Here is a 23,067-nt window from a genome sequence, read left to right on the forward strand (position 1 = left end):
TCTTCATTAATTATTCAGAGTATATGCTTCATTTTCTACATACTCCTAATTTTTTGTTAGGGTTTTAATCAGACACTTTACCTCTCAACTGAACTGTATGGTTTTTGAGAGGGGAGATGATGGTATATACACCACTATGCCCCACATCATTTTACAGTGACATAAGTAGCTAGTAGCTGCTCAAACAACCACCAAACAAAATACCTCAGGTTGAATGAAAGCTATCGGTATTCTTAGTTTACGTATTCCTCCCTCATATCAGATCTAATCTTTCAATATTTGGACTTAAGCTCATGGGCGGATTATTGCAGATAGGTTAGTTGTGTTGTAAATCAAACAATTCTTTCTCACAAACAACAGGGTTCCATTACTGACCCGACTATCAGCCAAGTCTCCCACTCAGGAGAGATCCCTTCATTGCCATGGAGATCACTACTGATATGTTACTCTTCATGGAACTCTCAAGTGAAATGAAGCAAAGTGTATGTCAAAATAATGTCCACGTTCTCTTCCTGCCCCATGTCTGAGCAGCCTCTTCCTAGCCCTTTAGAGCTGCTCACTGTCTTCCCCTTGGCAGAACAGTGATCCCATCCTCCCCAGGGAGCTTTTTGCCAAGCTCTGGATGTGTTGGGATAGCTCCAGAAGGCATAACGAGAAGCTAAAGGGCCCAGGGCAAATATCAAGGCAAACACAATTTGAAAGATATTAACTGAGAACCGATGGAGAGTTTCCCAAGAAGCTTAATTTGACCAAAAATCATAAAGCAGCGACCAGATGGTTATAATTACTATCCCGCCTTGTTCTCCTCATACCCTCTTCATGAAGGGAAAAGAAGAAGGACGGTTCCCCATCTGCAAGGTCTGCTATGGGCTTATGCAGGGAAAGAGGAAGCCTGTCTGGACCCAGATATGACAAGTTCATCCAAACATGGCCAAAAAATATTAAGAGCCTAAACAGAAACTGTACAGCATGATTTTGTCCCCAACTCAAATCAAAGCCCAACTAATTTAGGGAAAAGTAGGCAGCCACGTGCATATTACACATTTGGGGGAAGCACTAAGCAAAATTTGTCCCCAAATATCTCCTTTAGTCTCCTGCCACAGTTCTAGACATCACGCTAGAAGAAAACTCTTCCCTGCATTCCGGGGGCTTCTGGGTCCTAAGAAGTCCCCCGCTGTCACATCCCCATCACCCTAAGCCCCTCTCCTTCATAGCACTCCCCACATCACTGAAAGTCTTAGAAATCACAAGTTGTGAAGAGAGGGTGAGGCAAGGAGGAGAATATGGCTAACGAGGGTGGCAACGGGTGCTACAGAGGGGACGGACAGCTGGGGGAGGAATCCAATAACTGTACAATGTCGCCAAGGACTGACTCAGACAGTAGGCTCTCCTGGCTACCTAGCTAACTCTCAAGCCATCACTTGAAGAACTATAATGAAAGCATCCTGGGTAGCAATTGAGGCCAGGAACTCTGTCTTATTCCTTACTCATATTTTCTCCAATCAGTACATGTAGATGAATGACTACTGTTAAATGCAATATGATTCCAAACTGTACAGAAATGGGTTTTATGGAAATCGGGTTCTTGTGTTCTCATCCCAAATCCAGCATTATTCAATGAGGCAGAGAAGCCCCAGAGGGAATTATCTTTCCCTGTGACCAGCTCCTCCTGGGCTGGGCTATCTGGTAACCCTGTATCTGAGCTCTAACTCCCTCTGTCCATCTAGATGTGGGCTCTTTGAGACAGGCTGCCTCAGACCTGCCTATTAGACACCAGCGCCCAATGCACAGTTGACTTTCAGTGCCTGGTTATAGAATGAATGTGGCCTACAACTACTTTTACCAGAGGTCATGAGTCTGCACCAATGACTCCACAGTCAACCTCATGGTGGTGAGAGTCACCAGATCTTTGGAAAAGCTACCATTTGTACCAACAGTTATGTGGTGGAATGAGGACTGACATGGGGCCCTCGGGATGTGAATAGCTTCTGCCCTTTGGAACTCTAATGGCTTCATGGCTTCACAGTGGCTTCAGCTGTGAAATAAGGGATGGAGAATCTGGGAGCCACTTCTGCTCATGTCTTCAGCTGCCATAGAGCCTCCCCCTCCTCTGGCTCCCAGCAGGACATTCTCCCTGGCTCCTTCAAGAAAATCTTATTTCTCCAGAGGCGGCTGGGGATGAGGACATTTGAGGAAATACAGGACTCGCAAATGAGATCTTAAATTCCTATCCAAAATATTCAGTCCAATTGTCCAAGCATATCACAGATATCAGGTCCCACATACCAGTTTTTAATTTCAGATGTGGTCAGGGGTTAACATGGGGCCAGAGACTACAGAAGTCGATACTTGCAGCTACTTTACCAAGTTTATATCGCTAGATACAAAAAGCAATATGACCTAATGAAAAGAACACAGGCCGTCCTATTTCACACAATTTCCATCACACTTGGATGCTGTTCTATTTGCAGAAAATATTCTCGCATGTTTAAGAACAAGGAGAACATCCCTTTGACTTTTGAACCCCTGTAGTCTGTGTAGAATACAGAGTCTGACCAACCTGACCGTATACTTCTCTAACCCCCTGTTTGGGGGAAATGAGGCACAAGGGGGCAAAGTAACTCTCCCAAGATCATGAGGCAACAAATATGAAAGCAGACTGTACAATGCCAGAGTCCATGCCCTTAGCCACTCAACGGCACTGCCTCTTCCACAAAAGAGAAAAATTTTACTTACTTTTCAAAGTGGTCAGAACTTGAAGTAATTTAGGTAAAGCCCCTAGCCCAATAGCCAGCATGCAATAGGTACACAATAAATAATGCCCATAATCACTGTAGTGAACATAGTAACATTTGAACAATCCTGAGGACACCCACACATGTCTGACGCCCAGGCCAGACATGCAGGGGGAGAGTGGGCCCAAACCATCTCCTTGAGAGGACAACACCTTCTTCCACATTCCCCAGCTCCTTCTTTCTAACTGTAGAAATAGACTGGAAGCAACATGCAGAAGAAAAATCACTAATGAAAAATTAGCATTCAGGAACCAATTAATTTTGTATTTCCACCCAGAATTAATTTTTCTCTTCAGCAAAAGTCTTCTGCTGAGAGCAGAGGATTAGTCTTACTCACAGCGCGTGCACTGGCAAATTCAGCTTTCCTACCGGAAATGCAAGCCTTGTGACAAAGTTCTTGTGAAATCCAGACAAGGCTTCTGGCTCATGACTGCTGTTGGCTCATAACCAAGGGAAGACCATCAGCTCAACAATCGTCAGACCTGACACATAAACAGGAGAGCGATCTGCAAGTTTGCTCATGGTTCCTGTTTACCCTGGCCTGCACCTAGATTCCAGGAAAACAAAAACAAAAGCAAAAGGAACTTGGTACCTGAGGTCCCAAAGTAGCAAATGTCTAATTGTCCCATTGGCAAATAAATTCTTACTGGGAGGATTCTTACTCAAAACTCATATATGGATACTAATGAAAATCAGTTGTGATGTTTTAGAACAGAGCCTCTTCACCTGTGGGATCTACAGATCCTTTCTGAGAATCTGAAATTTTATCCGAAATTCTCTGGGTACTTGTATGTTTCCCTGGAAGAAAGCCTCAAAGCTTTCACTACTTACTTGAAGGACATCTGTACCCCTAACACCATATAAAATTATTGACGTGTAAGTAAAGTTGACATGGAAAAAAATTGTCCACAATCCACTATTAGATAAAAACAACAACAAAAACTTATCAAGTATTTTTATGTGGCATTCTACTGTTGTCCAAACAATACACGTATTTGCAGAAAAATTTTTGAAATCTACACTAAAAATATTAAATCTGGCTACCTCTGTTTTTCAGGATTATGAATGATTTTTTTTAATTTTGTTCTTTTTTTTTAAAGATTTTATTTATTTATTTATTTATTTATTTATTTATTTATTTATTTGACAGACAGAGATCACAAGTAGGCAGAGAGAGAGAAGAAGGGAAGCAGGCTCCCAATGAGCAGAGAGCCCTATGTGGGGCTCGATCTCAGGACCCTGGGATCATGACCTGTGCTGAAGGCAGAGGCTTTAACCCACTGAGCCACCCAGGCGCCCCATTATTTTGTTCTTTATGCTTTCACATGTTTGGCTTTTTTTTAGAATCTGCAAAAGCCTGGCAAATGTTATTTTCAAACTGATTTTAAAAAGCCTTTATATCTTAGGGGTGCCTGGGTGGCTCAGTGGGTTAAAGCCTCTGCCTTTGGCTCAGGTCATGATCTCAGGGTCCTAGGAATTGAGCCCCACATCGGGCTCTCTGCTCAGCAGGGAACCTGCTTCCTCCTCTCTCTCTCTGCCTGCCTCTCTGCCTGCTTGTGATCTCTGTCTGTCAAATAAATAAGTAAAATCTTTAGGGGAAAAAAAGTCTTTATATCTTAGTCCATACCTTCCTCCCAGTACTTTGATTTCCCAAGTGACTCGTGATTCTCCATCTACACTGTGTGACCTGGGTAACAAGAATCTACACTCCAGTCCAGGAATGCCATCCATGGTCAGATGGCCATTTCTGAGTTGTAAAATCTGGAGGCACAAATGTTAGGCCAGTTCAGGTTTGAAGACAGGCCATTACTTTTGTAAGAAAAGAGCACCGGCAGCTTTGAAAAAGAAGAGGAAGGAAACAGAAGAAAAACTGTGTTATGTAGAGAGAGTTCAAACTTTCAGGATGCTTCAAACTCTTCAGCTCTGCAGCCAAAACCGGAAAATAAGGTTTATTATCAAATGCCCTATGAGAGTTTTTATTTTGCTAATTGTAGTATAGTCAACATACAATATGTTTGTTTCATATAATACAACATAAAACAACTGTCACTCATGTGTTCATACAACATATGAACAACATAGTTTGCATAGATGACAAACCATAATTCCCCATGGTTTGGGGGTTGCGGATCTCACTTCTATACATTAGGAAATGTTCACTATGTAAGTTTAATTACTGTGTATCACTCTACAAAATTGTTGTAGTGTTATTGACTATATTCCCTATGCTGAATTACTATTTTGTGTTTGTGGCAGAATTGAGGAACTCATCCAAAGGCTAGAAAGTAGATACGTTACTCAAGGAGAAGCTGGTAAACTGTCCAGAGCTTGGCTTACTATTAGAAGTCCTGTTCATGTGCAGGATTTGGAAAGTGGAAGTCTTAGGGCATTTGGGATGCAGAAAGCATCCCAAGGTTGCTTGGGTTGCTAAATCTGCCAAGGTTGCCAGATTTAGTAATAAAATTCAGGATGCCTCATTAAATGTAAATTTCATCTATATGACAAAATTTGTCCTGGTATAAGTATGTCCCAAGCCCTACTCATACTAACAATTATTTAATTGTGTCATTGAAATTCAAATTTAACAGACCACCCTGTATTTTATCTGGCCATCCTATTCCACAAAGAACAAGGAAGGACCAAGATATGGGCATATTTTCTCACCCTAAACAGACAATGTACATGCAGCAGGGAGAGAGCATAGAGATGCAGGGTGTCTGGGAGCTAAGGAAAAGGTCTTTAAGGAGCCAGAAAAAGCTCCTGGAAGTACAGGGAAGCAAGGAGCTATATAAAGCTTCTCTTGCTCCCATGTAAGAAATTCAGATCTTTCTAATGTTGGTCTTCTGGTGGTTAAACCAATATTACCCCAAAAGCAGAAGGTAGAGAAGCCCAGGAAAGTCCCAGCATGCGTAGTATGCAGACAGACGGCAAAAGGAACGTGCTCATGGCAAAGGGTAAACCTCAGAAGTGCTGCACTTGGAGTTGAAGTAAGTGTTGGTTGATTATGCTTAGCTTTCCCTGCAGCCAAGATTTCAACACTTCATCTGAATAACTTGCACCTTGCAAAATTGTTTTCCAGAAAAAGCCCCTCTGAAAAATACAATCATATGATTTAAAAAAAAAAAAAAAGAATGGTGGAAAAAAGACGCGTGTTGATGCCTAGGTCTATATGACACCAAATGAAGGAAAAATGGAAAAATACCATCCCTCCAGATGTTTCATCTAGGTAGTAATAGGGAACATGTTTGCTTTCCTTACACGGACATTTGGTATGTAAATGCAGACCATTATGATGATATTGAAAAGTATTGATTAGAAAATCAGAAAATTGTCCTTTTTGCATCCTTCACAGATGGCCCTGGAAATATTTTCTGTCAATGTATTTTTAACGTAACTTACAAACAGAATTATTTACATAGTAACTAGCCCTGCAAACTGTTACAGCAAATGAAAACACTGAAATGACTTCTCAGCCTTCTGTTTTGCATGGAGTACACCCCCCAACTTTATTCTCTGAGCATCTGATTGAGGAAGTCCTTAGCTTCCCAGGGACAAAGAGTTCAAATCCCACTGAAACCAGCCTGTCTTCTCTCCACATACTATCCTTGTGAGTGCAGCCTACCAGACAGCTGGAGTCTGAGCGAAAGTACCTACAGTTTGATGGGGGGAAGCTGAACCACCATACATGACTTGAAATAAAGGGTTGATTATAGGCACCAGACCAGACATAATTGGGGAATCTGGTGAAGAAGTCTGTTGGAGGCTTCTGCATCAGAAAGGGACCCTGCAGTCACTATGGGTCAGCAGAGAAAGCAATAGGAAGATGAAGTGAACATGAACCGGGGAGACAAAGGACAACCTCGAACCCATGTCTCACTCCTATTACTTCCAACCTCAACATTATAGATAACCTACAGAAGAAGCTGGTGCCCTGTGTCACAAAGCTGCATGAGGTTCCTGGCCCAGAATTCCCAGAACCTACAAGAAGACCTCTGCTGGGACCTGGAGAAGCTCTGGAACCAGATGTTGCCCCACACCCATAAGATGAAACTGCAGATCAGTTATGGCACAGGTGAGCCACAGAGGTGCCTGGCACACTCACCCCCAAATCATAATGGCAGCCACTTCCCTTTCACCTTCCAAATCTCCTGCAAACTTCTCTTCTGCCAATCCCTGCCTAGAACCACACAGGGAAGGGGATTCTGGGGCCCACAGCCTGCCCACACAGCATCAAACCTTCACACGGTATGAAGCCTGATTCCCTGTTCTGCCAGAATCTAGCTGGGCAAATTTAACAGACTATTTAATCTCACTAAACTTCTGCTTCTTCATCTGTATGGATAAAAATTAAGTCATTCTCAAAGCAAATGTACCAAGTGCTCAGCACATACAAATGAACCCAGGTTCCTGCTTTCATCCTGTTTATAGCATTTGGGTAACAATATCTTCACTGAAATGTTGTTTGTATCTAATAAGATAGTGAAAGGACATTAGCGCATAGAAAGGACTCAATCTATGTTACTGACCCCAATTCATTGTTAGAGCAAGCTGACCTTTACAACGTCTGAGGAGTTGGCCCTCCTTTGGACTTCCCCACACGTGGACCTGGAGAACCACCATCAGGAACAACCCACCCATGAGTAGATTCCTAATGCCATTTATGGTCATTCCCAGCTTTTTAAAGGATGCCCCAATCTGCTTCCTTACCATGAAAACCCTAGAAACCTCAGCTCCCCTTTCTTTAGAGTCACACACAGAGAAGAATCTATTAAGGAAAAGAGGGTGAAATCTGCCAGGCAGGAAAGCTCAGGTAGGGAAGGAAGGTGCTCACTTTCCAGATGGCTGTGGTCCTATTGTAGACACTGCCATAGTTACTGTCAGATGGGATGGTGAGCACAGAAAGAAAATGGTCTCCAGTCAGGTCTGGGAGGGCCAGAACAGAACTTCAAGGAGAACATAGCAAACACCCCCCCACACACCCCTACCGCTTACCTCACTTGAAGTCTTGTTAGTGCCATAATTTCCAACTGGGCAACAACCACATCTGCCTCCTTTCTGTTTTCTCTACTATCTTCGTGGCAAGCTGGTGGTTGGGTGTTGTAGGTGGCTTCTCTGCTGTGGTTTTCAACATTTTGTAGCCCAAAGCCTAGCTATCCCTTCTGCATGGAACAGCTGTGATTTATAATCTGCAGTCAAGTGGTTCCCCAGCTAGGGAGTATTGGGAACACAGAGGGTCTTTCTGCATAACAAGTATGATTCTATCCTGGTGCACGGATAGGCCCCAACATGAGCGTCCGAACACAGTTCAAGACTAAGGACTTAGTAAGAAACACCATGTTTACCTGCTAAAACAAAACCCTTCTGGTATTAGTTAACTAACTGCAAAAGGAGAGATCTTACCTTACTTTTTACAGTCTCTGACCTTGTCATTTGAATAGTCACATACACAGATATGTATTATCTCTCCTCCCTTACTCTTCCCTCCCCCTCTCCCTCTTCATATATTGTCATGTTGAACCTCCGCCTGGACTACTAGTTCTTCTTCTATAGTCATATTTATGAATTCGGATCGTTATGAAACATAATTACACTCTGGAAATGATACAGTATTTGGATGTCAAAAAGAAGTCATCATTCTTCGAAATAGATGGCTGGTAGCTTTCTCAAGAAATCATTTTATGAACTCAAGTTTAAAAAAATGAATATATGTTCCTCTTTTCGCTTCCTCTTTTGAGCAATTTTATGATTGAAAAAAAGACATTTTACCACAATGGAAAATACCTCATTTTTCCATTAAAATGTACTCTTTTTTTCTCAACAGTTTTCAATCCACTTCCTTGTCCATTGGGTTAAAGGGAGCTGTTTCTAGGAGACAAAGTCAAGGTCTCAGCAAGGAAGGCGGGAAAGGAGGTGCTGGGCTAGTATGTCTGTTAACCACCCAACACTAGGACAACCATGGCTGTGTCAACAATCGCACCAAAGGAGCCAGGTGGAAAGTTGAGAACAAATCACACTATTGATTGGCAGTTCCATCTCCTTTGTGCCAGACTGATTTCCCCCACTGTTGGAGGCATTGGCTCTATCAGCCTTTTTAATAGGCAGTGGGCCCAGACTAGAAATGTTCATAGGGCATATACCATTCATATCATTAAAAGGAAAGAGTCCACATGGCCCAACATCTAGCTGAAACTTGGTTGAAAAAATAAAACTGAGATTACTGGTGAAGTGAACAGCAGTGTTCAATTGGTTGAATTTTAAGCTTTTTTTTAATAATCCCAGGGAAGGCTTCCATCTCTTCTGGTTAAATATCAATTTCTCCCCTCGAAGTAGTCTTCCAGAGACAAATAAGAAACAATCAAATATACTCATGCCTAATATGCTATAAATCAAGGGTTTGATCAAATGCTTTGCTCTTCAACTTGATATTTTTCGTTAGTTAGTAAGTCACAATGTCATCAAAGAGAAAATAAGGAAGCTACAGAGAGTTCAGAATTTGGCTCCCCACCTAATTTTACCCTCACAAGTTGAGATTTCCTTATTGACAATAAAATTCTTCCCTTTTTTTTTATTCATCTTCCCAGAAGGCTCAAATATCTTCCCAAAGACTGAGATATGTGGGTAGACAACTTCAACCCCACAATTATCTCAGGGTTTGGACATGCCCTCCACATGGGTGTGTTATTCATAGCATAAAGACAGATCGTCCTGTCCTTAATAGTTTAGCTTTCTGAAGTATATGATGCTTATACTAAGGAATAACAGGGAGGGCATGGGGAGATGGAGAGGAGAAGTGAGTTGGGGGAAATTAGAGAGGGAAATGAACCATGAGAGACTACAGATTCTGAGAAACAAACTGACGGTTTTGGAGGGGAGAGTGGTGGGGGGGTGGGTATTATGGAGGGCACGTATGGTATGGAGCACTGGGTGTGGTGCATAAACAATGAATTCTGGAACACTGAAAAGAAATTTTTAAAAAGTATATGATGGATAAAATACATCACTCTCTTGACAATCTGTTCTATATGGACAAAAAGGAGAGGTGCTCATAAGGTCCAAGTAAATTAAATTTATAGATACCATAAAATATCATCATTACCTCTCAATTCTCTCTCTCTCTCTCTCACACACACACACACACACACACACACACACACCCCTATGTATAGACATATAGGTGGTGTTTCTCACAAGAAATCAATTAATTTAATCCATTGACTCCTCCTGGGGAATGTGCTACTAAGCAGTAACATCTACCTAAGATGAGAAACACTGAAGATGAAGAGGAAAAACAAATAGTTGGAATAATCTTCATGCTAGACTATAACTGAAACCCTAAGTAACCTGAATTGGCTGAAATTCTTTCTTTTTTATTGTTTTTTTCCCCCAAATAAGCTGCATGAGACTGTGGTGCTAAAATAGAAATACAGTAGAATCATGTTATTGCAAAAATTTGGCAAAGCTACCAGTGAAATCATGTCCCTTGAAACATAACAACCGCACATAGTAAAAGCACAATCCCTCTCAGCACGTCCATAAACAGGGTGTTAGCCCCGTTCCTCAGAGTCAACACTATAAAAGGGTTCCCGCATATTTAGTGAACCCACATTCAACTCAGTAATTCTTATCTTGCCATTAGTGTAGCGTGTTAAAATCCATGTCCCAGTAAATTGCTGTGCGGTACGTGAAGTGTATTAAAAGTACATGAGGTAAAGTTGTGCTCATTAAATCTCACTCCAATGTCTGATTATTAGAGTATCATTTTCCCATCCCTATCATTATAATTATTGCATTCTTTCATGGTGTTTGCCCTGGACTGTGGAGGGGTCATGTGGGTGAAGGAGAGCAGGACTTTTTTGCAATCAAAAGAGAGACAGAAAAAAATAGTGTTGAGAATTTTTTTTTTAGCCCCCACACATTGTACCTAGTGGGGCCAAGCCTTGTCAAGCCACCCAGTTGCTGGCATGGTGCCTCCTTCACAACAATGCTCACAATCTAATTACCAGGCTTCAACCGCCATTGTGGGAGGCTCCCGTGTGGAACGTTAGGTTAACAGGCAAGGACGCTGCTGAGCCAGGCTTCCCCAAGGCTCAGGGCGATTGGAGTTTCCCCATGGAGAGGGTGTTCCCTGCTTGCCTCCAGTTAAATGGTTCCACCGCCCCACTGTGTTTGCTGGCACGGCACAGATCCCTTCCACGGAGCACCATGTCTTTTCACCTCCGTCAGGAGCAAAGGAATGTATCTGAGAACGTGTGAGAGCCCACAGATTGTCCAAGGCTGTGTTTAAAGCGAAGCAGAAGTGGGATGGCTTACGTTTTCCGTTTCAGCGATGTGGCTCCTCTGAGGTGATGGTGGGGCTGCTCCAGGAGGAAAGGGGAGTGAAGCGCAGGCCCGGACCCCTCCTCGCCCTGGGCGTTCGCCCATCTAGACAAGTGGAAAACAGCAATGTCCCCCATTCTTCCCTGGGAGGTGCCCGGATGAGCTGACATCAAGGAGCTCTTTGAGTTACAAGTGGAAGGGCAGCATGGTTAAGGTGAGGAAAGGGGAGAGAGAGGAGGTCATTGCCACCTCATCTTCCTATGGTTTAGACTTAATTAGCTGCTCCCAAGACTGGACATGGGGCAGACACTAGCCCCTTTTGGAGGCTGATGGAATCCAAATGGGGAGGAGACCCTTCAGGAAGGAAGCTGTGTCTTTCATAGACCCTATATGAGAGCAGGACAGGCAAAAAATTCAGGGCGAAAATAATACTGATTTTTCTAGAGTTAGTGCTATGAAGAGACAATGGAGGAGGAGGAAGAGGAGGAGGTAAAGAAGCTGCTGCTAAGGTTATTTGAACATTTTGTATTTTAAGAGCCTAGGATGATGCCACTGGCCACAGTCTGGCATTCAGAGCGTCTCGGGAGAAAAGGGGCTGCTGCCAGAAGGTGAGTGTATGCAGTCCAGAAATCATGAGACCTGCAGGACATTTGGAGGCAACAATATATAAAATCCACAAGGCTCATGCTGATGTCTTTCCTAGAATTCAACTAGAAAGCCTCATTTCCCTTCTTGAAAACAGCCTTTTCGAGTTTTATTTCTCCAAAATAAAATCTTCCTTCCCTCCAGATCTGTTTCTCTCTTCAGAGCAGTACAACTTTTCCTGGCATTGAAGAACACCAAAACAATTTCCCCAGGAGAAATAGATTTATATAAAAGTTCTTTCAAATTCAGCATGGAAAATCCCACATCATTCATTCATTCATTCATTCAGCAATTAACTTCTATATGCCAACCAGTGTGCTCAGTGCAGGACAGAAGTGCCACCAATGGCCTCCTCTGCTAATATTTGGGAGCTTTGTATTAAATCAGGTCTACGTACTTTCTATGTAGAGAGAGTCCTCTTATGTTTGTGTCATATATAGATATATATAACTCTGTGTGTATATATATGACAACTGTAACAAAATGTAATATATATTATATATGTATATTATTATACTATATATGTATATTATATATTTATATATATTTCAAAATTTTTAATTGTACTTAGCAGGAGGAATAGAGAAAAGTATAAGTTTTCCATCTTCCCCAAAACAGAAGTTCCTATTAGATGTGGTTTTTTTTTTTAAGTAATTGGTATAGAGCAAATGATTCATCCGTAATGACAAAGCCACTTAACTTCTGAATGTCTTCAGCTATGTCTAAATGGTAACAAAATACACAATCAATTCTTCTAAAAGTCTAGCTAATCATATTTAATAACATAGGGAAATATTTACCAAATACACTTATGTGAAAAAGCAGACCATAGGATAAAATGTGGACCATGATTCCAAGCACATAAAAATTATGTATAAACACACATAAAGATAAACAGATATAGACTGATGAATAGATAGGCAGATAGATACACATGATAGGTAAATAGACAGACAGACAGACAGACAGGAAAAACGCACCTAAAATGTTGAATGAGTGATGTGTGATAGAGTTATGGATATTTTTATGTATATCTTTCCATACTTACAAAATCATGTAAAGTATTACAATGTCCACAATACCCAAAGTCATCTATAGATTCAATGCAATCCCTGTCAAAATACCAACGGCATTTTTCAAAGACATAGAAAATACCATTCAAAAATTTGTCCGGATCTACAAAAGCAATTCTGAGAAATTCCAACTCTGGAAATATCAGACTTCCTGATATCAAATTTCATTACAAAGCTACAGGAATCAAAACAGTATGGCACTGACATAAAAACAGACACATGGGGGAGGAGTCAAGATGGCGGAGAAGTAGCAGGCTGAGACTACTTCAGCTAGCAGGAGATCAGCTAGAGAGCTTATCTAAAGATTGCAAACACCTGCAAATCCATCGGCAGATGGAAGAGAAGAACAGCAATTCTAGAAACAGAAAAACAACCACTTTCTGAAAGGTAGGACTGGCGAAGAAGTAAATCCAAAGCGACGGGAAGATAGACCCCCGGGGGAGGGGCCGGCTCCCGGCAAGCGGCGGAGCAACGGAGCACAAAATCGGGACTTTTAAAAGTCTGTGCCACTGAGGGACATCGCTCCAGAGGCTAAACCGGGGCGAAGCCCATGCGGGGTCAGCGTGACCTCGGGTCTCGCAGGGTCACAGAAAGATCGGGAGTGACTGAGTGTTGCAGAGCTTGCGGATATTGGAACGGGAAAGCCGGCTACAGAGACAGAGCCGACAGTAAGCTCGCAGCTCGGTGTTGCCTTGAGCCAGTCGTGGGCTCGGTGAGCTCGGAGCGCGGCCGGAGGTTGGGCAGACGGGAGTTACTAGGAGCTGTTCGCTTAGGCCGCACTGGGGAGCGGGGCCCCGGGCTCTCGGCTCCTCCGGGCCGGAGACCAGGAGGCCGCCATTTTCATTCCTGTCCTCCGGAACTCTACGGAAAGCACTCAGGGAACAAAAGCTCCTGAAAGCAAAGCCTAGCGGATCACTCAGCCCGGCCCCTGCTAAGGGCGGTGCAATTCCGCCTGGGGCAAAGACACTTGAGAATCACTACAACAGGCCCCTCCCCCAGAAGATCAACAAGAAATCCAGGCAAGACCAAGTTCACCTACCAAGGAGTGCAGTTTCAATATCAAGGAGAGCAGCAGAATTCCAGAGGAGGAGAAAACAAACCACGGAACTCATGGCTTTCTCCCTGTGATTTTTTAGTCTTGCAGTTAATTTAATTTTTTTTCTTTTTCATTTTTTTTTCTCTTCTTCTGCTAAAATTTTTTTAAACTTTTACCCTTTTCTTTTTTAACGTTTTTTAACTAGTTTATATAATATATATTTTTTTATACTTTTTTTATTCGTTTTTTTAATTCTTTTTTTTCTTTTTTTTTCTTTCTTTCTTTATTTTTGAACCTCTTTTTATCCCCAAATCAGAAGAGATCCCAATCTCTTCAATCTCTTTTTTTAATTCTTTTTTTAATTCTTGATTGAATTTTTAATTCAATCTCTTTTTTTAATTCTTTTTTTTCTTTCTTTCTTTTTGAACCTCTTTTTATCCCAAAATCAGAAGATACCTCAATCAGAAGAGATTGGGAGATCCCAATCAGAAGAGATCCCAATCAGAGGAGATCCCTCACCCAATCGTGAGGGGGGAGAAATCCCCCCTCACGATTTGGGATCTCTTCTGATTAGGTTAAAGCATATTTTCCTGGGATTGTTGCCACCCTTTTAGTATTTTACTTGCTCCTTCATATACTCTTACCTGGACAAAATGACAAGGCGGAAAAATTCACAACAAAAAAAAGAACAAGAGGCAGTACCGAAGGCTAGGGACCTAATCAATGCAGACATTGGTAATATGTCAGATCTAAGGTTCAAAATGACAATTCTCAAGGTTCTAGCCGGGCTTGAAAAAAGCATGGAAGATATTAGAAAACCCTCTCCAGAGATATAAAAGCCCTTTCTGGAGAAATAAAAGAACTAAAATCTAACCAAGTTGAAATCAAAAAAGCTATTAATGAGGTTCAATCAAAAATGGAGGCTCTCACTGCTAGGATAAATGAGGCAGAAGAAAGAATTAGCGATATAGAAGACCAAATGACAGAGAATAAAGAAGCTGAGCAAAAGAGGGACAAACAGCTACTGGACCATGAGGGGAGAATTCGAGAGATAAGTGACACCATAAGACGAAACAACATTAGAATAATTGGGATTCCAGAAGAAGAAGAAAGAGAGAGGGGAGCAGAAGGTATACTGGAGAGAATTATTGGGGAGAATTTCCCCAATATGGCAAAGGGACCGAGCATCAAAATTCAGGAGGTTCAGAGAACGCCCCTCAAAATCAATAAGAATAGGCCCACACCCCGTCACCTAATAGTAAAATTTACAAGCCTTAGTGACAAAGAGAAAATCCTGAAAGCAGCCCGGGAAAAGAAGTCTGTAACATACAATGGTAAAAGTATTAGATTGGCAGCTGACTTATCCACAGAGACCTGGCAGGCCAGAAAGAGCTGGCATGATATTTTCAGAGCACTAAACGAGAAAAACATGCAGCCAAGAATACTATATCCAGCTAGGCTATCATTGAAAATAGAAGGAGAGATTAAAAGCTTCCAGGACAAACAAAAACTGAAAGAATTTACAAACACCAAACCAGCTCTACAGGAAATACTGAAAGGGGTCCTCTAAGCAAAGAGAGAGCCTACAAGTGGTAGATCAGAAAGGAACAGAGACAATATACAGTAACAGTCACCTTATAGGCAATAAAATGGCACTAAAATCATATCTCTCAATAGTTACCCTGAATGTTAATGGACTAAATGCCCCAATCAAAAGACACAGGGTATCAGAATGGATAAAAAAACAAAACCCATCTATATGTTGCCTCCAAGAAACTCATTTTAAGCCCGAAGATACCTCCAGATTTAAAGTGAGGGGATGGAAAAGAATTTACCATGCTAATGGACATCAGAAAAAAGCAGGAGTGGCAATTCTTATATCAGATCAATTAGATTTTAAGCCAAAGACTATAATAAGAGATGAGGAAGGACACTATATCATACTCAAAGGGTCTGTCCAACAAGAAGATCTAACAATTTTAAATATCTATGCCCCCAACGTGGGAGCAGCCAACTATATAAACCAATTAATAACAAAATCAAAGAAACACATCAACAATAATACAATAATAGTAGGGGACTTTAACACTCCCCTCACTGAAATGGACAGATCATCCAAGCAAAAGATCAACAGGGAAATAAAGGCCTTAAATGATACACTGGATGAGATGGACATCACAGATATATTCAGAACATTTCATCCCAAAGCAACAGAATACACATTCTTCTCTAGTGCACATGGAACATTCTCCAGAATAGATCACATCCTCGGTCCTAAATCAGGACTCAACCGGTATCAAAATATTGGGATCATTCCCTGCATATTTTCAGACCACAATGCTCTGAAGCTAGAACTCAACCACAAGAGGAAGTTTGGAAAGAACCCAAATACATGGAGACTAAACAGCATCCTTCTAAAGAATGAATGGGTCAACCGGGAAATTAAAGAAGAATTGAAAAAAATCATGGAAACAAATGATAATGAAAATACAACGGTTCAAAATCTGTGGGACACAACAAAGGCAGTCCTGAGAGGAAAATATATAGCAGTACAAGCTTTTCTCAAGAAACAAGAAAGGTCTCAGGTACACAACCTAACCCTACACCTAAAGGAGCTGGAGAAAGAACAAGAAAGAAACCCTAAGCCCAGCAGGAGAAGAGAAATCATAAAGATCAGAGCAGAAATCAATGAAATAGAAACCAAAAAAACAATAGAACAAATCAACGAAACTAGGAGCTGGTTCTTTGAAAGAATTAATAAAGTTGATAAACCCCTGGCCAGACTTATCAAAAAGAAAAGAGAAAGGACCCAAATAAATAAAATCATGAATGAAAGAGGAGAGATCACAACTAACACCAAAGAAATACGAACTATTATAAGAACATACTATCAGCAACTCTACACCAACAAATTTGACAATCTGGAAGAAATGGATGCATTCCTAGAAACATATAAACTACCAAAATTGAACCAGGAAGAAATAGAAAGCCTGAACAAACCCATAACCAGTAAGGAGATTGAAACAGTCATTAAAAATCTCCAAACAAACAAAAGCTCAGGGCCAGATGGCTTCCCCGGGGAATTCTACCAAACATTTAAAGAAGAACTAATTCCTATTCTCCTGAAACTGTTCCAAAAAATAGAAATGGAAGGAAAACTTCCAAACTCATTTTATGAGGCCAACATCACCTTGATCCCAAAACCAGACAAGGATCCCATCAAAAAAGAGAGCTATAGACCCATATCCTTGATGAACACAGATGCGAAAATTCTCACCAAAATACTAGCCAATAGGATTCAACAGTACATTAAAAGGATTATTCACCACGACCAAGTGGGATTTATCCCAGGGCTGCAAGGTTGGTTCAACATCCGCAAATCAATCAATGTGATACAACATATCAACAAAAGAAAGAACAAGAACCATATGATACTCTCAATAGATGCTGAAAAAGCATTTGACAAAGTACAGCATCCCTTCCTGATCAAAACTCTTCAAAGTGTAGGGATAGAGGGCACATACCTCAATATCATCAAAGCCATCTATGAAAAACCCACCGCAAATATCATTCTCAATGGAGAAAAACTGAAAGCTTTTCCACTAAGGTCAGGAACACGGCAGGGATGTCCATTATCACCACTGCTATTCAACATAGTACTAGAAGTCCTAGCCTCAGCAATCAGACAACAAAAGGAAATTAAAGGCATCCAAATCAGCAAAGAAGAAGTTAAATTATCACTCTTCGCAGATGATATGATACTCTATGTGGAAAACCCAAAAGACTCCACTCCAAAACTGCTAGAACTTGTACAGGAATTCAGTAAAGTGTCAGGATATAAGATCAATGCACAGAAATCAGTTGCATTTCTCTACACCAACAACAAGACAGAAGAAAGAGAAATTAAGGAGTCAATCCCATTTACAATTGCACCCCAAACCATAAGATACCTAGGAATAAACCTAACCAAAGAGGCACAAAATCTATACTCAGAAAACTATAAAGTACTCATGAAAGAAATTGAGGAAGACACAAAGAAATGGAAAAATGTTCCATGCTCCTGGATTGGAAGAATAAATATTGTGAAAATGTCTATGCTACCTAAAGCAATCTACACATTTAATGCAATTCCTATCAAAGTACCATCCATCTTTTTCAAAGAAATGGAACAAATAATTTTAAAATTTATATGGAACCAGAAAAGACCTCGAATAGCCAAAGGGATATTGAAAAAGAAAGCCAAAGTTGGTGGCATCACAATTCCGGACTTCAAGCTCTATTACAAAGCTGTCATCATCAAGACAGCATGGTACTGGCACAAAAACAGACACATAGATCAATGGAACAGAATAGAGAGCCCAGAAATAGACCCTCAACTCTATGGTCAACTAATCTTTGACAAAGCAGGAAAGAATGTCCAATAGAAAAAAGACAGCCTCTTTAATAAATGGTGTTGGGAAAATTGGACATCCACGTGCAGAAAAATGAAATTGGACCATTTTCTTACACCACACACAAAAATAAACTCAAAATGGATTAAGGACCTCAATGTGAGAAAGGAATCCATCAAAATTCTTGAGGAGAACACAGGCAGCAACCTCTTCGACCTCAGCCACAGCAACATCTTCCTAGGAACATCGCCAAAAGCAAGGGAAGCAAAGGCAAAAATGAACTGTTGGGATTTCATCAAGATCAAAAGCTTTTGCACAGCAAAGGAAACAGTTAACAAAATCAAAAGACAACTGACAGAATGGGAGAAGATATTTGCAAACGACATATCAGATAAAGGACTAGTGTCCAAAATCTATAAAGAACTTAACAAACTCAACACCCAAAGAACAAATAATCCAATCAAGAAATGGGCAGAGGACATGAACAGACGTTTCTGCAAAGAAGACATCCAGATGGCTAACAGACACATGGAAAAGTGCTCCATATCATTCGCCATCAGGGAAATACAAATCAAAACTACAATGAGATATAACCTCATACCAGTCAGAATGGCAAAAATCAACAAGTCAGGAAATGACAGATGCTGGCGAGGATGCGGAGAAAGGGGAACCCTCCTACACTGTTGGTGGGAATGCAACCACTCTGGAAAACAGCATGGAGGTTCCTCAAAATGTTGAAAATAGAACTGCCCTATGACCCAGCAATTGCACTACTGGGAATTTACCCTAAAGATACAAACGTAGTGATCCAAAGGGGCACGTGCACCCGAATCTTTATAGCAGCAATGTCCACAATAGCCAAACTATGGAAAGAACCTAGATGTCCATCAACAGATGAATGGATCAAGAAGATGTGGTATATATACACAATGGAATACTATGCAGCCATCAAAAGAAACGAAATCTTGCCATTTGCGACAACATGGATGGAACTAGAGCGTATCATGCTTAGTGAAATAAGTCAAGTGGAGAAAGAGAACTATCATATGATCTCCCTGATATGAGGAAGTAGTGATGCAACATGGGAGCTTAAGTGGGTAGGAGAAGAATCCATGAAACAAGATGGGATAGGGAGGGAGACAAACCATAAGTGACTCTTAATCTCACGAAACAAACTGTGGGTTGCTGGGGAGAGGGGGGTTGGGAGAAGGGGGGTAGGATTATGGACATTGGGGAGGGTATGTGCTTTTGGGTAAATTGGAAGGGGTGGTGAACCATGAGAGACTATGGACTCTGAAAAACAATCTGAGGGGTTTGAAGTGACGGAGGGGTGGGAGGTTGGGGTACCAGGTGGTGGGTATTATAGAGGGCACGGCTTGCATGGAGCACTGGGTGTGGTGAAAAAATAATGAATACTTTTTTTCTGAAAATAAATAAATTGGAAAAAAATTTAAAAAAATAAAAAAATAAAAAAAAAACAGACACATGGACTAATGGAGCAGAATCAAAAGCCCAGAGATAAACTCAAACACATCCATCAAAGGATAATTGACAAGGGAGCCAGATATTCTCAGTGGGGAAAGGATAATCTCTTCAATAGATTGTACTAGGAAAACTGGATATTCACATGCAAAAGAATACAATTGGACCTTGATTTTACATCACTTACAAAAATAAACTCAAAATGGGTTAAGGACCAATGAAACAAGATGGTACCAGGGAGGGAGACAAACCATAAGACACTCTTAATTTCAGGAAATAAACCGAGGGTTCCTTGGGGGCTGGGGGGAAAGAAGGGGGTGGCTGGGTGATGGACATTGGGGAGGGTATGTGCTGTGGTGAGTGTTGTAGCGTTGTGAATTGTGTAAGACTGATGATTCATAGACCTGTACCCCTGAAGCAAATAATACATTATGTTTTAATAAAAATAAATAAATGGATAGATAAATAAATAAATAACGATTAAGGGCCTAAATGTAAGACCTGAATCTATAAAACTACTAAAAGAATACATATGAGAAAATTTCCTTAACATTGCTCTTGGCAATGACTTTTTGGATACAGTACTGAAAGCACAAGGAACAAAATCAAAAATAAACAAGCAGGACTACATTAAACTAAAAAGCATCTGCACAGCAAAGGAAAGAACATAACGAAAAAAGAACCTATAAAATGAGAGACAGTATTTACAAACTATCTATCTGATAAGAGGTTAATGTTCCAAGTATATAAGAATCCCATGTAACTCAATATCCAAACCAGCAAGCAAAGAAATGATCTGATTTTAAAATGAGCAGAGGAGGGGCTCCTGGGTGGCTCAGTCAGTTAAGTTATCTGCCTTCAGCTCCCGGAGTCCTGCTTCTCCCTCTCCTTCTAGTCCTCCCCTGCTCATGCTTTCTCAAATAAATAAACAAAATCTTTTTTTTTTAATGAGCAGAGGGACTGAAGAGATATTTTTCCAAAGAAAAACAGACAAGTGTCCAACAGGTACATCAAAAAACATATATCATTAATCATTAGGCAAGTACAAATCAAAATGATAATGAGCTATCACCTCACACCTGCTAGAGTAGCTATTATCAGAGACAAGAGATTACAAGTGTGGGTAAGGATGTGGAGAAAAGGGAATGCTTGTGCACTGTTGGTAGAAATGTAAATTAGTACAGCCACCATGAGAAACAGTGTGGAGTTTCCTTAAAATTTAAAGATAGAACTCCCTGGTGATGATCCAGCAATGCCACTTCTGGGTGCATATCCAAAGGGGAAAAAAGCACTATCTCAAAGAGGTATCTGTGCCTTCATGTTCGGTGTAGCATCATGCACAATTGCCAAAACACAGAAACAACCTAAGTGTCTATCAATGATGATGCATAAAGAAGATACCGTGTGTGTATATATGAACACACACACACACACACACACACAATAGAATATGACTCAGCCACAAAAAAGAATGAAATCTTGTCATTTGCACCAACATGGACGGACCTAGAGGGTATTATTAACTGAAATCAGTCAAACAGAGAAAGAAAAATACTGTATGATCTCACTTATATGTGGAATCTAAAAAAAGTCCAACTCCTAGAAACAGAGTAGAATGGTAGTTGCCAGGGGATGGAGACTGAGGAAAACAGAATGATATTGGTCAAAGGGTACAAAAGCCCGGTCATAGGGTGAATAAACTCTGAAGATCTAGCATAGTGTGATGATTATAGTCAGCAATACTATATTATATACTTGAAAGTTGCTAAAACAATAGACTTAGAGTTGCCCGAGTGGCTGAGTCAGCTAGCATCTGCCTTCAGCTCAGGTCATGATCTCAGGGTCCTGGGACTGAACCCCTCATTGAGCTACGATGCTCAGCGGGAAGTCTGCTTCTCCTTCTCCCTCTGCCCCTTCCCCATCTCATGTGTGTTCTCTCTCTCTCTCAAAATCTGTCTCTATCACAAAGAAATAAAATCTTAAAAAAAAATAAATAGATCTTAAATGTTCTTACCACCAAAAAAAAAAAAAAAGGAAAAAGGAAAAAAGGTAAGCATGTAAGGGGACAGATGTGCTAAGTAACCTTATCGTGGTAATCATTTCATGATGGATACACATATCAAATCATCACCTCATGCACCTTAAACTTATACAGTATTACTTGCCAGTTAGAACTCAATAAAGCTGGGGAAAAACTTAGTGATTACCTCTGAGGACTGGGATTAGATTAAAAAGAGATTTTTTCCCTTTTTATTTTATATTCACTTTCATTACTCATTGCACTAATCATACTTAATTTTTTTAAGTTTTTATTTAAATTCCAGTTAGTTAACACACAGTGTAATATTAGTTTCAGATGTACAATTTACTGATTCAACACTTACATACAAGACCCACTGCTCCTCACAACAAATTAAATGAACTTAATTTTAACCTAAATTAAGTACTTAAAATTTTATTTCTAAATTCAAAATTCAAATACATAAGAATATGATCATTTTGACCATATCTATAATATACGGTAATATACTCTCCAGAAATGAAAAAACTAAGTGGAAAAAATCTGACTAGACATGCCAAATAGCCAGTTCTTTTTCATTTTAATTTTTTTCATTTTCCTCACCAAATTTAGCAGTATTACCCATATAGTATAAGTTTGGCCTTAAAATTAGGTTTTAATATCCTATTTGAAAGGAGCCCAACTACAAATTCCCAATTTTCACAAATTCTTAACTTTTGGAACAGAGAATAGTTCTTCACCCTTGGCAATTAAATTCCAAATGCTATTTTGGGGGCTATCCAGGGGCCTCAGATCACAGAAAATCGTGCAAGTCCTTGTGTGCCTCACTCAGAAAGTAGAGACTAAAATAAAATTCTCCAGACTGACTTCTTCCCGGCCCCTGATACTTCAGTCACTCCGCAGAAGACTGACTGACACCATGTGCTCCCAAAGACGTGCCTGCCAACCCCAACAAGACGGAGAAGATCTCAGAAGTGCTCGAATTCTTGGCTGGGCCAACTGATTTAACAGCCTCTTTATAGAGGATGTTTTTATTTTTGATCCTTTATCCCAGAAATTTGAGTTTCTTGGAATAGAAAATATGAATGTGGGTGGGCCTCCTCATTTCAAAGTCCCTTCCCCTCCCTCTCCCCCACGCCCTTGTTTCACATGTTCCAGTCTTTTCCTCCAAGCACTTTCTTCTCTCTGTGGGCTTTTCTTTCTCCCCATTCCCCTCAGAGACTTTCTCTCCGACTCTTTCTTCATTCCCATGGTTTTCTCTATCCTAGACACAGCCATTGAATCATTCCATGGCTACTCTAAATCAGGC

This window comes from Neovison vison, chromosome 10 (genome assembly GCF_020171115.1).
Source record: "Neovison vison isolate M4711 chromosome 10, ASM_NN_V1, whole genome shotgun sequence".
NCBI classification, from domain to species: domain Eukaryota; kingdom Metazoa; phylum Chordata; class Mammalia; order Carnivora; family Mustelidae; genus Neogale; species Neogale vison.